Below are 15,510 nucleotides of genomic sequence, written 5' to 3'. Positions count from 1 at the left end.
CAAACTTCATCTGTCACCAATTGAATGTCTACCCAATTGCAAGACCAATCATACAGCGCACTCGCAGATCAGCACTCCACTACGCCGAGATAGTGGCGGAAGAAGTGGGAAACCTTCTAGAGGCAGGAGCTATCAGAAAAGTACACTATCCCAAGTGGATATCCAATACAGTAGTGGTGCCAAAGAAGAATAGAAAATGGCGTGTATGCGTGGACTACAAAACAGTCAACAAGGCGTGCTCAAAAGACAGCTTTCCCCTACCACGGATAGACCAACTGGTAGACCTAACGGCAGGACACAATCGACTTAGCTTTCTTGATGCGTACATAGGTTACCATCAGATCGCTATGTATGAACCAGACCAGGAGGTCACATCCTTTATAATGCCAAGAGGACTGTATTGCTACAAAGTCATGCCCTTTAGCCTAAAAAACGCAGGGGCAACATTCCAGCGGATGGTCACCAAGATGTTCGAACCATTGTTAGGCAGAACAATGGAGGCTTACATCGATGATATGGTAGTCAAAAGCAAGGATGAGAATGACCATCTCAGGGACCTAGGTGAGATGTTTCAGATCCTAAAGAAGTGCAAGTTGCGCCTTAATGTATCTAAGTGTGCGTTCAGCGTAGGATCAAGCAAATTCCTAGGCTTCTTGGTTACCAACCGAGGTATAAAGGCAGACCCTTCTCAGATCAAAGCAATTCAGGATCTAGAGAGGCTCAACTCAGTAAAAGAAGTACAGCATCTCACTGGTATGGCAGCTGTGCTAAACCGATTCATAAGTCGGTCTTCAGACAGATGTCGACCATTTTTTTAAGCATTAAAGGCCAAGTTTGAGTGGGATGAAGAATGCCACCGCGCCCTAGAAAGTTTGAAAGAATACATGTCTTATCCACCATTGCTAGTGACCCCAATACCTCTAGAAGAACTATTTTTGTACCTGACAGTTTCACAGCATGCAATTAGTGTAGTGTTGGCCCGAGCGGAAGGAATCCAACATCTGCCCATCTTTTATGTTAGCAAGGCATTGCTGGGCGCAGAAACCAGGTACTTATCATTGGAAAAACTGGCCTTAGCCTTGATGATGGCCTCAAGGAAGTTGTCACATTACTTTCACACCCACACCATAATCATCCTCACAGTTTTTCCATTAAAAGCTTTGTTTAAGAGGGCGAACTTTTCTGGGCGAATCTTGAAGTGGGCAGTAGAGTTGGAACAGTTTGACATCAAGTTTCAATCCAGAACCACGATAAAGCCCAAGCTTTGGCAGGCTTTGTCGCAGAATTCACACCAGGAAATCATCACGTCTGCCCAGTTGACTTGACTGGTGCCACCGAAATGGGGATGGAAAGCACTGCAGGAAGTGCGCAATCCTTGAATCGGGATGCCCAGCCACACCCCAAAATAGATCGGAGTAATGACGAGCTAGAAGAGGCGAACCATGCTACACCAGGCGAAGACTCATTAACAAACAAAAACTTGGCACAATCAGATAGTGAGGGGCAAACAGTAAGCGTGGACTTGGAAGAAAATACCAGCACCACTCGTGACCCCAAGACATCATCCGATCCCTCTACTTGCTGGAAGCTATTCGTTGGAGAGATGTGGAAGCTCTTCGTGGATGGAACGTCCAATAGGCACGGTGCAGGACTCGGCATAGTCCTCATCTCACCAGATGGCCTAGTAGTGGAACAGGCAGTCAACCTTGGCTTCCCAGCATCAAACAACGAAGCGGAGTATGAAGCGCTTCTGACAAGACTAAAATCATCACTCTGCATGAAGGCCACCGAGCTAATGGTTTACAGTGACTCACAGCTGGTGGTAAACCAAATTTTAGGCAACTACGAAGCAAAGGATGAAAGGATGGCTAAGTACCAAGAGTTAGTCAGAAAAGAGATCATGAAGTTCGAAGTAGTGCGGATAGAGCGGATTGGCAGAGAAGAAAACAGCAGAGCAAACGAACTAGCAGGTTTTGCTTCGATGGCAGATACATCCATCCCATATCCATTGCTAATTGACTACCTACCAAGACCAAGCATTGAAGAACCCGAAGTAGAAGAGGCATGTTGCGTCGAATTAGGCCCTTCATGGATGGATCCCATTATAATGTTTTTAAAAGACGGCGTCTTACCCAAAGAAAAGAAAGAAGCCAACAAGATTAGAGCAAAGTCGCAACGATTTTGGCTCTCCCCATCAATGGCCTTGTATAAAAAATCCTTCACAGTACCTTACTTGAAATGCGTCCATCCCAGCAAGGTTGAGGCATTCTTGTTCGAAATACACGAAGGCGTATGCGGAAGCCACCAAGGGGGAAGATCATTGGCTTACAGAGCAATTTCGCAGGGATATTGGTGGCCTTACATGCAAGCAGATTCAGAGAAGTATGTCAAGAAGTGCGAGATATGTCAGAAGTTTGTACACCAAATACATCAGCCAGTCAGAGAGCTTCTACCTTTAACTAGCCCATGGCCCTTCGCAATGTGGGGCTTGGACATAGTAGGACCGCTTTCAACAGCACCCGGCAACAGAAAGTTCTTTCTTGCAGCAACAAACTACTTTACAAAGTGGGTGGAAGCAGAAGCACTGGCATCAATAAAGGAGAAAGATGTGGAACTTCCTCATGTTTTATGGGCTGAGGAACTTCCTCATGTTTTATGGGCTTACCGTACCACACCTCGGCGAGCAACCGGAGAAACGCCATTCTCTTTAGCCTATGGCATGGAGGCAATAATCCCACTAGAAGTCGGCCTCCCCACAATTAGAAGCGAAAATTTCAATCCAGACTTAAACGGGGAAGCCATAGCCTTGGAACTCGACCTTGCAGAAGAAAGAAGAGAAAGAGCACTGGTTCACATTTGCCTCGTACCAGCAAGAGTTGTCCAGAAAGTATAACAAGACAGTACATCCAAGGCAATTCAAGATCGAAGATTGGGTGTTGCGTAAAGTAATGGGAAACACCTTGGTACCCGGACATGGCAAGTTAGGGTCTAATTGGGAAGGACCTTACAAGGTGGTTGGATTAGCAGGAAAAGGGGCATACCACTTGGAAGATGACGACAACAAAGCCATTCCCAGGCCATGGAACACTGTCAATCTCAAACTATTTTATTTTTAGCTTTTCTTTAAACTCAGTTGCAGTTTTCCTTTCTCAATAAAACAAGCAGTTTCTTTTCAGCATAGTTGTTTCCTTCTGTAAAAGATTGTTTTAGTGAACAAGGGGCATTGAAAGCATAGTTGGCCGAAATAACCAACTTTAACCCCTCCTAAGCCCAGGATAAGAATCCAGGCTGCAGGACGTTTGGCAGGAATAACCAAACACTTTACTCTAGGTTGGCAGGAATAACCAACTTAGAGGTTGGCTGGAATAACCAACACCCCTCCTAAGCCCAGGATAAGGATCCAGGCTGCAGGACGTTTGGCAGGAATAACTAAACACTTTACTCTAGGTTGGCAGGAATAACCAACTTAGAGGTTGGCTGGAATAACCAACACCCCTCCTAAGCCCAGGATAAGGATCCAGGCTGCAGGACGTTTGGCAGGAATAACCAAATACTTTACTCTAGGTTGGCAGGAATAACCAACTTAGAGGTTGGCTGGAATAACCAACACCCTTCCTAAGCCCAAGATAAGGATCCAGGCTGCAGGACGTTTGGCAGGAATAACCAAACACTTCACTTAGGGTTGGCAGGAACAACCAACTTTGAGCTCTCTTCAGCTAAGATTAGGATCTAGGCTGAAGAGGTTGGCTGAAAAAACCAACACTTATTGTTCTTCAGCCGAGATAAGGATCTAGGCTGAAGAGGTTGGCTAGAAAAATCAGCACTTATTGTTCTTCAGCCGAGATAAGGATCTAGGCTGAAGAGGTTGGCTGGATAAACCAACACTTATTGCTCTTCAGCTAAGATTAGGATCTAGGCTGAAGAGGTTGGCTGGACAAACCAACACTTATTGTTCTTCAGCCGAGATAAGGATCTAGGCTGAAGAGGTTAGCTGGAAAAACCAAACACTTATTGTTCTTCAGCCGAGATAAGGATCTAGGTTGAAGAAGTTGGCAGGTATGGCCAGTTAGATTACAAAGTTAAGACCGGGATAAATATCTCGGCCAGAGAATTTACTTCATTCAGATTATATTGGGAAAGTAAATACAAGCATAGAAGTAAATTGAACAAACAGTTGAGGAAAAAAAAAGATGATTTCATTGATAATGCAAAGTCAAAGTACAAGAGATGGGGCCATGAGGGTTACAAAAACTTCTAAAGTTAGCACCTAAAAAAAAAAAAAAAAAAAGTACATAATCAAGCAAAGAGGTCATCTAAATCGGCATCCAGAACAACCCGGTCTTCACCCAGAGGTAGCTCGGTTGTGCCTAGCCCCCCTTGGTTGAGCTTGGACGAAGGCACCGCATCAGACACGGCGGGCAAAGGACGAATGGAGACCACTGGAGTTTGGGAGATAGACTGGCGGCCGGGTTGGGTGTTGTCTTCTGGAGCAGAATCTTCGTCTTCTCCCTCTTGCAGGAATTTTTGCTGAATGGCAGTAGCATACTCCACCATACAGCTTGGTATGAAATACAAGGGAGGGTTAAAGACCTCGGTCTCTAGACCATGACCAAGCTGCGCCACAGCCGCCTTCCATCCGCATTTGAAGAAGAGATCTTTCGCAGCTTTGCATTGCTTAATATAAGTGGCCTCCCCCTCTTTGTAACCCCGGTCCTCTGCGTCGTCTACTTTCTTCTCCAGCTTGGCAATTTCAGCGTTCTTCCTGCCCTCGAGCTTGGCCAGCTCACGCAGGTACCTATCTTTTACCACGGCCGCGGCCTTTTTCTTATCTGCCTCAGCCAAACTGACAAGATTGGTCAGACGTGCCATCTCGGTTTGTAGCTCAGCTATTTGCTTCTTTGACTCTTCCAGCTCGGTGGTTTTGACATTAGCTTCTGCCATGGCCTGCCTTGTGGTTTTGCGCAGTTCCAGCACTCGCTTGTGAGCAATGTGGTTTTTCTACATGGCCTGCAAAAGGATGGTAAGAAACTTTTAAGAGAAACTGAGCAGAAAGTTGTTCAAATTAGAAAGACAAACAAAGGGGTAACCTACCAGCACCATTGATTTTGTGGCTGAGCGAATGGACTTCAGCTCGGTTAGATGGTTGTGGTGCTCCATGTGGGCTGGAAGGCAAACGCTTTTGGTGAGGTTGAACGCCAAGAAATGGTCCTTTTCTGCGACCATGGAGTCAGAATCCTTAATAGCACGGTTCTGAAACGTGATCTTTGGTGCCCACTTTGAAGAGCTAGCTCGGTCAGAGCGCTCAGGTGGAGGGCTTGGTGGAGTGGTTTGAGGAACCACGGTTTCATCTTCGTCGACAAGGCGTGGCTCGGTTGTAGAAGTCGGAGCACGCTTGCTTGCCCGAGATGATGAAGGCTGATGGGTTGGTAGGGCTACCACGGTCTCTTGAGTTTGGCTGGCTAGTGGTACCTCGGCCTGGTTTGTTTCGGTTAGGAGGGCCCTTACTGCTCTTTTCTTGGCCATCTCTTGCTCCGCTGTCAATGGGATCAAATTGACTTGGGGCAAGGTTGGGTCTGGCTCTGGTGAAGGCTCAAGGAGGAAATTGGTCACCCTAATCTTCCTACGGCTGCTGTATCTATATGTCGGTTCAAAATTCAATAGCTCGACCCAGCTTCTGTTGGGATATCGCAGAGCGGCGCGAAGTGCATTCAAGTTGGGGTAGTTGTACTGGGACTTGAGAAAGTTCAAATCTACATGAAGTAAAAGAGACAACAATTAGTATGATTCAAGATGTGAAAACCGAAGTAAAGAAAAATGTGAATTTGAGTCGAGGTAATTATACCGGCGACTCCTTTGTTCCAGTTTACTCGGTCGCCTGGGATCTGGGCCTCATGGTCTTCAAAATTCCCAGAAACCCAGAAAAAATCATCGTCGTTTACATCCTTATCTGGGGTATTTTTTATTATCTTTTCACGTTGGCGCCTTATTCTTAAATAGTAAAGCCAGCCATCTTCATTTGACCCTATAGAATATTGGTGGAAGAGCTCGGTTAAACCGAGGTTAAGGCCAGCCCAGCGGTTTAGCTCGGCGATGCCATTTATCACTACGAGAATTTACATATTTTGCGACCACTTTTGTCGACCAAAAAAATTTTGGTCGTAAAAAAATGACATTTGGCGACCAAATATTAATTAGTCGCGAATGATCATTATTTTTGGCGACCAAATATTATTGGTCGCAGAAGGTTATATTTTGGCGACCAAAAAATATGTTGGTCGTAGAAAGTGGTATACTTTTGCCAACCAACTACAAATTTGGTCGCGGAAGGTCACATTTTTTTTGGCGACCAAAAATTTGGTCGCGAAAAATTTATTTTCAGCAACCAAAAAAAAGTAGTCGCCAAATTACTACTTTTAGCGACTAATATTTTAGTCGCCGTTGATTGAGATTTGGCGACTAAAACAATTTGTCGGCGAAATAACCTGTTTTTGCGACTAATTTGAGAGTTTGGCCGCCAAAAGTTTGGGGGAAAATTTGAAAGATGGAGGGGGGAAATATATATATATATTTTTTTTTCAATTTTTCCTTACGCCTCACTATCTCAGGCCCCTTTTCTTTAGATTTTGCCCTAATTTCTTGACAGACCCAACAAACAAACCCAACAACACACACACAGAGACTCTTTCTCTCTCTCTCTGTCTCTTTACCCTACCATCCGACGATCTACACAGTGAACCCAACACATCCGACGATCTGCACAGTGATGAGCGACGATCTACACACTGAACCTCTGACCGACGATCTACACTTCTGAACGGCGATCGATTTGCATTGAACGACGATCGATCTACAGTGAGGTCTCTTTCTCTCTCTCTCTCTCTAGACGATCGATCGATTAAATAGAAGTTAATCGAACGACGATCGATCGATTTGCATTAAACAGAAGTTAATATTATATATATATATATATATATGCTCTAATAATTATATAAGTGCCAGCAACACCAGCAGCCTTTACTGTATAAATTAGGATAGATTTCTCCTTTCCCTTCTCATTTTTGCTATGTTTTGGAACTTTAGATGCGTTTGGATTTTGGCTTTGTGAAAAGGAAAGGAATTAATGGGTCTGTGAACAACAAAAAAAAATTATTGTACTATATAGTTTGGGTTAGAAATATAAGCAGAAAATTAATTGATTTGTTTTGTTTGGTTGGGTTAGAAATATAAGCAGAAAATTAATGGGTCTGTGAACAAAAAAAAAAAAAATGAATCTCTGTTGTTATTTTTGTTTAGTTAACCATAAAAAATGAATATGATAAGGCCTTGCATAAATACTGATAAGGGGTCTGTCAATTATTTTTTTGTTTAGTTAACCAGAAAATTGATTTGTTTTGTTTTGTTTAGTTAATGGGTCTGTGAATTATTTTTTTGTTTAGTTAACCATAAAAAATGGGTCTGTTTAATTAACCATAAAATTGATTTGTTTTGTTTTGTTTAATTAATGGGTCTGTTTAGTTAATGGCTTGACTACTGTGTTTCTGTGTAATGTGGAAATGGTTAAAAAAATTAATTTCTTTATTTATGCGTATGCATGTTTGTGCATGTGCTTTGGAAAGGAGTGGAGAACATATATGTATGCTTATTCAAATTTTGTACCTCAGTTTTTTCAATTAGCAAGGCTTTCTTTTAGTGTTTCTTGATGCCATGGGTCTGTTTAGTTAATGCTTTTAGTTTTTTCATGTGCTTTGGAAAGGAGTGGAGAACATATTTGATTATTCGATGCCCTAATTCATTTCGTAATGACTCGAGATAAGGAATTTTCCATGGCTACACAATACTCATTTTGATTTTGCATTCCATCTCAATTGTTTTTATTCATTTTCAATTATGAAACTACTAGGATCTATATTCAATTAGTTTGTATTTGGCTAGTTTGTTCGATTGACATATGGTTTCGATTTTGGGGTTTTGAAACATTTGTGTTATCGATGTTTTGGTAGTGTAGAGATTTTTAGGTGTTTCTTTTTAAACATTTGTGTCGATGATGAATAACTCTGATTCTTTCCCAATCTATCCTTGGTAAAGGTTTTGACTTCATCTTTTTTCACATCTTAACTTCTTCTTCTCTGTTATATATATATATATATATATATATATATGTATCTATAGACTAGTATATATGTGTTTATAATACATACATATATATCTGTGAGTGTGTGTATGTATTATACGAATGATTGAATTACAGTAATGTTGTCAATTAGGTTCAATGCTCTGTTATCTTTTTGTTATTTTTGAAGGAGTTTTGATGAAGTAGTTTTTGCTGAGATTTGGTTCTTTGAATGGTGTTGTTCATATGGGAGTTCAAGACGGTTTATTTACAGTTTCCATTGGTTGAGATCAACCTAAAGGTCAGTGGATAAACTTGGGCTATAGACTATAGTGTTAGGCATGTTTTGAATTGGGGTTAAGAAATTCCAATAGGAGATTTGTGGGTTGACGATGTTTAGAAACTGTATTATTGCATGTTAATGTTATGAAGAATTTGCACTTACAATTAAGGAACACACACCCTATGTGAGAAATTTCTTGGAAAGTTCTATGCTTGGGTTCAAAAAAAAAAAAAAAAAATCCACATTACCTTTCTCTCTCTTTCATTTTTGCAATCTTAAGATGATTAAATGTGCAACATTAGGGTATTCTTTTCAAATGGGTTTATCTATTTTCTTTCATAGACTTTGTTACAAACTGATTTGACTTTTGTCTCTTGAAGGTCTCAAGGAAAATTGATATGTTCCAATTTCTTTTATTTTTCACTGTCAATCACTACTAAAAACACAATTAAAGATCACACTTTAACAAATGAAAATATCTCATTTTTATTAAAAGTGTGATAAAAAAAAATTAGATTAGTATTTTAATCACACTTAATTTATTTAAGTGTGATAATATTTATTTTTTTATCACACTTTTTAATTAAGTGTGATTACATATATATTTTTTAATCTCACCTTCTAATAAGTGTGATTATATATAATTTTTTTAATCACACTTCCAAATAAGTGTGATCAATATATATACTTTCAAACTGTGATCAATATAATTAAATTCCTAAATTCATTAAGCCCAGCCATGCCCAGCCCTAGTCCTTCATTCACTCTCTTTCTCACTCTCTTCCTCTTCTCTCTCTCATTTGAGATCCAAATCGTGAGGTAGATCAAAATCCAAATCCCATTGCCAGTCGCCACTCCTTCGTCGGAACTCCAACCCTCTCATCACTCGAAGACAAACCCTAAGCCGCTACTCCACTTGCACACTTTGTTGCCGCCCCCGAAGGAGGCTACGCACTGCAGGCGTAGGCTTACGGAAACCCCTTCGCATCTCTGTTGCCATTGTCTAATAATCCTTTACTCTTTTTTGATTTGTTTTTGCTGATTCCATTATAATATAGTTGCTTTGCTTCTCTTTTGATTTTGATCCTTTTGTATTAACATGGAAAAATTAGGGATTTTTTGCCCCCTTAATTAATGTGATTATTGTGCTTTTAAATTATGCAATAGGATGGAAGATGTTATCTGGAAAGTTACTTGATTTCTTTTTGTTCTAAACCCGCAACAATACTAAAATCTTTGAGGTCTGCTTCAGGTTTGGATTTCCTTTCATTGATCCATTTTTGTACTTGTTGTTTTTTCTGTAATTTAATTAATTTTGACCTCATTCTGTTTAAGGCAACCACTACATGGTACACCTATTGGTTATGTTATTGTTTGATCTAGTTTTACAATTTCAAGTCACCAAATAGTCTTTGAACTGTTTGTTAAAATGTCTGACCCAGAAATGTTTATTTTGAAATGATAAAGAATTGAAAATGCTATATGCTGATCAAGTCACCTGTTGGTTATGTTACTCTTGGTTTATTTTCTAACTCTAATGTTTAGGACAATTGATTTGGTTTATATATAATAAACCAATTATGAAAATCAATGTACTAAGAAATTAAGAATTGCTATTGTGATTGATAAGTAATACCTTGGGTTTTCTATTTCCAATCTAGCTGTATCCAATTAGATAAATGATTATCATAAATAAATAAACATTAATAGGTGATTAAATCTTTATGCTGCACCTGGTTTACTAGTTCTAATATGTCAACCTCAACTTTGATCCTGTGCTTATGAGGTGTTATTTATTTTCTGGAATCATCAAGGGGACTCAGTTTTTTGGCTACAGTTCTACATGTGAATCAAATGAGACAGATTGCTACCTCTTTTTTTATTTATTTATTTATTTATTTATTTATTTATTTTTATCAATCATATATTTCTTTAAAATGACTAAAGTGCTCCTGCCAAAAAGTGTCGTGCAACTTGAGATGAAAAAACAATTAGCCACTTTTGTAATTCTTTAGGAATGCCTTTGCCTTATTTTATTGGGATCATAAAAACTTAAGACCTAGAAACACCCACTCTTCACATGCATGGGAGTGGCATTATACCATCTAAGCCACACATCAATGGCATTCTTTGGCCTGTTGAACCTGACCCATCATACAGTCTATTATTGGACATGTTCTAACAACTTAGTCCTACCAAGAAGCAAATTGCAAACCGAAGACATTAGTGAGAAATCTTCAAGGAAGGAACTTTTATGGAGGTAGATATGTGCACCTTTAGTCAGTTTTTTGATGTGCAGAATACCTTGTTTGAATTGGAGGAAAGAATGATTTTTTGTCTTTGAAATTAAGTATTGTTATTCATCCGACTGATGTGTTTGAATTTTTTTTTTTTTACTCTGTTATTTGCTACAAATGAATGGAATACGGACACCTCATTATCAATACTGCCATATTCTCCAATATTCACAAAATACCCCAACCATAGCCAAATATTTGTTGATCTCATTGCATATGAAGATAAAATATGATTGCTTCTCCTATGGAAACTATCTCATCATCTAATGTTTTCCATATTTTTCTGGAATATCTCATTTATGTGAATTTATAAAATCAAAGTCTTGGTGGGATGTGTTGTTCCTTAGAGCCTAAATAGGTAGACTTCAATGTCTCTTAAATATTTTAATTCATAAATGAACTCCTTGGTTTTCTATGCAGATAACCGTCAAGGGATATGCAGTATCAGGAGGTGGCCGTGCAATTAAGAGAGTAGATGTATCCATTGATGGTGGCAGAACCTGGGTGGAAGCATCCAGATACCAGAATACAGACATTCCATACATTGCTGATAATGCAAGTAGTGACAAATGGGCCTAGGTGTTTTTTGAGGCAAACGTTGATGTCCCTATGACTGCTGAGATAGTTGCTAAAGCGGTATGTCTTCTTTGTTTCTTCTCATTATAGCATAACCTGCTTATATGTTGCAGGCTCTCTCAAATGCTTTAATAGAGGATGAACTCATTTATCTGAGGGCTCAATTTGAGCTATTGGAACCAAAAGATGGGTGTTTCTTACTCAATAATTTCAAAATGGTTAGTTGGTTATCTCTTTAAATTTAAATTTTGTACAAGCTAGTCACACAATATGATATAGTTTTTTAATAATAAATGTATTTGCTAGTGTTCCTTGGTATTTGATTTCTTTTTTATGACTATTTATTTGACCTAAAAAAACTTGCAGGCCCTTACAAAAAATGTAACTGATGCCATGAAAGAGTCAAGGGTTCTTGATATTTTAAAACTGGTGAGACATGTCTATGCACTTGCAGTGACAAATTTGAAATTAGATTGACATGGATATTTCTACAAAAAATACATATTTCTTTTTGTTTTTTTGATGTCTTATGTTGTTTTCTTCATTGAAGTTTCTGCGTGCTATGTGATGGGTGATTGGGGTATAGGGTTCTATTGAGTGTTATGAATTGAGACCTGTTTCTCTGCCATGGTTTTCCTACAATGAACTTGTCGTACTTTTAATCACAGCAAGACACCTTAGCAAAGTACATAATCCAACAGTTCGAGTTAAAATTAAAGTAAAATAACATTAAAGCCATACATCCTAAAATGATGTAGTTTTGCCTCAACTTTAAATATAGGCCGTTGGATTACCACACCACCATCATAATGATTGTGATGGTTATATGCTATAATACTAAAGAATTGCACAATATCATATCAGTGAGGCATGTATACTGTTAGTTTTTCATCTTCCCTTGTTCTCTGTTCAACTCGTAAAACCATAGATTTTTGATATAGATGAGATAGAACATTAAACTTGTTATTGGTTGCCATTCTATTGCCATTTTAGCTTAACCCGTATTTATGTGTTTTCATTCCCCTTTTGTACGGCAACGACGGTATTTCATTTGTTTCATTTTCAATTATTTGACTTGTATTATCGAAGTGATTGAGCAGTTGCACTTTGAAATTCTAGATGTACTCTCCATTATGTTGGGACTTAGAATTAGTAGCATTAGCAATGATTAATTCCTAAAAATGAAGTGGTTATATATATTTTTCTTTGTGATTCCTCATTCCTTGAGCTATGTTATACGATTCTTTAGATTTATTCCATTTTCATAATGTATTTTTTTATTCTAGCGGTTTCTGAATTAATTTGTGTTTTTATTTTTAATCATATTTAATAGATGTGATCTAAATGTTTTTAATCACACTTAAAAGATGTAATGAATCATTTTTTTAATGACACTTAAAAAGTGTGATTAAAAATGACATTTTTTAATCACACTCCCAAAGATCACACTTTAATAAAACTTAAAAGGTGTGGCTAAAAAACATACATCACACAAAAAAAGTGTGATCTTTATCTATATTTGTAGTAGTGAATATCTATCTACATGTTCAATTTCTTAAATAGTTTACTTCCTTCATGTTCCTAAGTGACAAGGTCAATGATCTTACTTTATTGAATTTTAGATCCTCTTTCTTCATTAATTTACATCACCATCTAAAATCTTTCTTGTATTGACATTAATTGTAATTCCAATAGGATCTAAGGCATGACATAAAAGAGAATAGTCATAATTGTAGTCTTTGGAGCTAATTTTAGCAGTCACTGTCAATATGCCACATTTGTGAGAAGATATATTCATTACTATCATTAGATTAATTCTTTGTGGAACAAATTCAAGGTGTCTATTATTGTTGGCATGTAATGATAATTTGTTAATGAGTAAGATAAATACAATCTGACTAGCATAAAGAATAGCAGCAAATTGGGGTTTAAGAATCCAAACAAGAGAATACCTTTCTCAAAAAATCTTAGAATTGTATATAGTCCATCATAGCAATCTATGGTAATATGTAACATTAGAAAGATATTTTCATTCTGTTTCCTACTATGTTGTGTCACCCAATTGTCCCAACTCAAGCTGATCAAAAAAAAAAAAAAAAATGTCCGAACTCAAGATGTCTCATTGTTGAAATGTGTGATTAGATTAGTTGGTCAAGTCACAATAAGTTGGGCAGACTTGTTTCATAAAATCAAAAAACAATGTTATGTCAAGGCATTGCACTCTGTTATGGATGTAACTTACCAAAGGTTGATCCCATGATCCATCATTACGAATTTCTATAATTTTTATCAGGTTACTCTAGGAATATGCCTGGATATAAAATATGCCAAGCATAATGAGTGAATAGCACATTTAGTATGTTTGTAATTAGCAACTCTCTGGCTTTAACGCAAAGAATGAACATATTCATGTTTGTACAACTCTGTAAAGTTAGGCTTGGCTACACATGCTACTGCAATTTTGGTCGAAGAAATTTCTAGTGAAACATGAACATTCATCAATAGCAACATGAACAATTTCACACCTAATGTCAAAGGCACAAGTAAAATAGTTCTTAGGCATCATTGATAATCTTTCTCACAGCATGGAATAAACACATCAATGCAAAGAACCATGTAGATCATCCATATTTTTATAGGGGCAATAAATACATACACATGTTGATAAGTTACAGAGGCCATAATTTTGAAGTTAATGGTTTTCGTTTGTTGGAGCTAAAGCCACCATTCAAAAAGAAAATTTTTAATTGATACAAGTGGTTACAAGTGAAATCACCCATAAAATTCCATCCTAAGCTACAAGAGACTAGACCACAGTGACATTCACTAGCAAAAGGACACAAAAAATGCAACGAAGAGATGAAAATTCTAGAACATGAAGAAGTGTAGCCTTAATATGTGAGAAGATTGTGGGCCACTAATTCATTCATTCATGAAGAAGTGCTTGTGAAAAAAAAAACTTGACGATGTTGTTTAAACTCATGTTTATTATCTCTTTTAGAGGAAATGGAGCTAGTGTCCTTCGGATTGTTCCCTATGCAGCATTACATTTCATCATGAAATATGAGCAGTATCGCATTTGGATCTTGAACAATTACTCTGCCTTGGGAACGGGCCCCATGATAGTACTTTTCTACTCCTTTTTCATTGATTTGGTTATTTAGTTTTTGTGGGTCTAAATTTAACATTCTTCTTTTGTTATATGTCACTTTGCAGGCTGCTGCAGATTCTGTATGGTTTTGCAACTTCATTTTTTCTTTTCTCTTCATTATTAATATAGTCTTGTTGGTATTTTTTGTGTACTATCACTGTGGATGGGGGGTGAGGATTGTGTAACGCGGTCCAATGGGCTGTCAGCCATCAGATAATACAACTGCATACATAACTTTAGGAATTACCTTGCTAAAGATTATTTTGTAGATCTCTGTTTAATCTGATTAATAGCATATTCTAGAATTATATTATGACATATGACTGGCAAAGCGTATGATGTTGGACATTTAATGTTACAGCTATCAGCTCTGTCTCAACTAGATTTGTTGGACTTGACCAAACATGAACTAACAAACTGTGTCCAAATTTTTTGTGTTTTGATCTAGATCAAAAAACAAAAAAATTATTAATTAAAATAGATCTATTGGTATCTGTTGTGCAACAGAATGTTGTTTGCCTGTTTAGTTATTCTGTTTCGATATAGTTGAAGTCTATCTAGATATTTCATGTTATTGATTGAGCATACCTCTTCAATTAAATTTTTGAAACCATATAGTATGCATTATGTATGCATGTGTAGCGATGTTGCATACTGCCCTTGCTGCTGGAAATATATATATATATATATCGTGCAAACCAGAATATATTGTGACTGATTTAATTTTTTTTGGTCAGAACGTGCAGGGGTTGAAGTTGTTCAATGCGCATGTGTAGTTGAATTACCAGATTTAAAGGTTTGTATGCAATGCACTCTTGGTCGCTTTCATTTCCTTAGCTGTTAGTTAGTTCTTCTGTGGTTTGGTTCTTAAATATCATCAATTGATTGTGATTCCTGCTTCTATAATTACTTGTTTTTATTGAAACTGTGCTCTGCTTATATGCTGCCACTATCTCAGTGCCTTGACATTTATCTGAATTGATCAATTGACATTTATATGTTGCTGCTGCTGAGTTATGTGTTGAAACTTGGATATAGAAAATTTTATAATAAGACCAGTTTTGATAATGAATTCGTCCTATTTTGATTATGA

General features: G+C 37.7%; 1 long non-coding RNA gene across 2 annotated transcripts; it reads left to right on the top strand.

Moving 5' to 3' along the window:
- Window positions 1-9,094: 9,094 nt before the first annotated feature.
- LOC145801860 (uncharacterized) lies at window positions 9,095-14,458 on the top strand. 2 transcript variants are annotated; one of them, XR_014343586.1, is made up of 3 exons: window positions 9,095-9,645; window positions 11,111-11,326; window positions 14,268-14,458. It is a non-coding gene; the product is annotated as an uncharacterized LOC145801860 (long non-coding RNA). The 2 variants fall into 2 exon arrangements; XR_014343585.1 differs by lacking the exon at window positions 14,268-14,458 and having other exon boundaries at window positions 11,111-11,485.
- The last annotated feature ends 1,052 nt before the right edge of the window (window positions 14,459-15,510 follow it).

The sequence above is a fragment of the Camellia sinensis genome, chromosome 11 (genome assembly GCF_055761805.1).
Source record: "Camellia sinensis isolate YWXY chromosome 11, ASM5576180v1, whole genome shotgun sequence".
NCBI classification, from domain to species: Eukaryota; Viridiplantae; Streptophyta; class Magnoliopsida; order Ericales; family Theaceae; genus Camellia; species Camellia sinensis.
Note: the sequence above shows the minus strand (reverse complement) of the source record. Positions and strands in the feature narration are given on the sequence as shown.